A 2,500-nucleotide genomic window follows, 5' to 3' on the forward strand; every position below is an offset into this window, starting at 1 on the left:
GCATGTGTGTGAGGGAGAGAAAGAGAGAGAGAGCAGGAGAGAGAGAGGCAGAAGGAGAGGGAGTAGAAAGAGGGGGCGGGTGGTGTTGTCCTGTGATGGTGGTCTTTAGTCAGTGTCTCAGAAAATATCTCAGTGTCCACGCAGTAAGTGGCAGTCCTCAGTTAACACTTGCTGAAGTACACACACACACACACACACACACACACACACAGCCCCATGGTATTAACCATGACCGTTGTCTGGAAGTAGTCACCAAAGTTAAACACACACACACACACACACACACACACACACACAGACACACAGAATAAGTTGTAGAGTTGTAGAGCATGTCTGGAAGCAGTCACCTTGTTTTATGACAACAGAATTAAACTTGGCAGGCTTCACACACACACACACACACACTCACTCACTCACTCACTCACACACCCACACACACACACACACACACTCTCCTACACACACACACACACACACACACACACACACACACACACACTCACTCTCTCACACACACACACACTCACTCACACGGACACACACTGTATAAATGCTATATACACCCTATTCTAAATAATAATAATGACACTATTAATCGCTATGTGAAGTATTCTAGGCTCTATAGTTTTGTTTTACATCCAGCTGGTAAGTGCGACAAGTTGAACCCATTGAACATCATTGTCTGCAGCTGCCTCTCAGTAGGCTACCCTGTATTTCTGGAAAGCACAACATTTGGTATCATTAAAGGTGGGATGATGAACGTTATCCAATTGTTCAATATTTTAGCCCACACAGGGACATTGTTTCGCTTAAAATCACCGCTTGACGGTGCAGTATTGATCTGTATCGATAACGTTATGGGAGGAGAACCTGTACGTAGCCCAATGGCAGCCTAACTCGTTCAAATCGCTTTCAATGAAGACACAGCTTTCAGAAGTTGTGAATTGACCAGAAAGGAACATGTTCTTTCTGAAAGCTGACACAAAAATCAAACAATATTTGATCATTTAATCAACTGAACAGCTTGTTATGTCCAGGTAGGCAGTAGACTCAGCAGATCGCGAAAACGGTAGCCTACTGTTATAGCCAGAGTCAGTCAGCATCATGTAACATTACTTATGTTATCATGAATCCTGTAACATATTATACTTATAACAGCCGGCGGTTTATTCAAGACGATTCGCATGGATATATAACCACCCAGAAAACCTTCCATAGAATGTGAGTGATAAAGTTCATTAATTGTATGAACCTTTATTATTATCCACGCAGTATCAGCTATAATAGGGCTGCGCGCTCAGCCTTTAAATATGTTGTTATTTTGGTCATGTGGACTTGATTAAACGTAATAAAGATAATTCATAAACTGCTTATTTCTTATATAGACTGAAGCAGTAGCTCAGGGTCTAACAGTGGTGTCGAGTTGCTAAGAAAGCACAGTGTGATCTAACAATTAGGATTAAATCAGTTTATTTTGACACGGGAGTTAGCCTGACCTATAACGTTAGCCTATAAATACATAAGTTTCATTCGTTTTCATTTATTAGCATTTGTTGTGATTATACAATCAAATGACACCATGATAACTTGAAATAGAAGGACAGAAGATAGTGATTGATGTCCACAAGCATGAATTTCTACACGATGTCCAAAAAGACAAATTAGAACAAACTGTTCAGTAAAAATAATCTGCCATGTTCAAAATGCTGCACTTTTTCCTTCATAGCCTATCTCTGGCAATTCATTTTGGATGACTGTAGATAGTAGTATTTTTAGCTTCACGCCTTTGTAGACAGTAGGCTACACCATTAGGCTATCTTGAGAATTAGAAAGACTTCAATAGCTGCTATTGATCATCCTCTACAACCACGAGGATAGGTAGGCCAAACAGTCGTCACGCTTTTTGCTTCTTATTGTAAAACCAACTGTTAGGGCCTACGTGTTTGCATCCCGGGTCAATATTTGATATTAAAATTTCAATTTTGACGCTATTTGTAACTATGTGTAGCCCATGCAACCCGACTGTTGTAGGCTCGCTTCACCACCTCTGCAGTGCCTGCTCACCATTCTTGCCTTTCCAACACCTAGTTGTAAAACAAACGTCACATGACACATACGGTGAATCTAATAGACCCTTTCAACAATAAAAACAAAAACAATGCTTGAACGCTTCTATTTGGTCTCAATCTACTTCCTCTGCATTAAGATAACATATGGAATGTTAAAACGGAAGCCTTGTGGGGCCAACTATGATGCTGATAATGGAACTCTCTTGAAAGGGTCTATAGAGAAAATAATAATAATGACACTATATAGAGAAAATAATAATAATGACACTATATAGAGAAAATAATAATAAGAGATTCATAGGGCATTGCCTGGGCCTGTGCCAGAGGCCTTCTGTTGCAGCCTTAGTTCTAATTCAGGCTTCTTTTTGCTATTAATTAATGTTTTGTATATAAATACTTTAAATTTGAACCCTTCATGGTCATTTGCCTAC

The sequence above is a fragment of the Alosa alosa genome, chromosome 6, assembly GCF_017589495.1.
Source record: "Alosa alosa isolate M-15738 ecotype Scorff River chromosome 6, AALO_Geno_1.1, whole genome shotgun sequence".
Lineage (NCBI taxonomy): Eukaryota > Metazoa > Chordata > Actinopteri > Clupeiformes > Clupeidae > Alosa > Alosa alosa.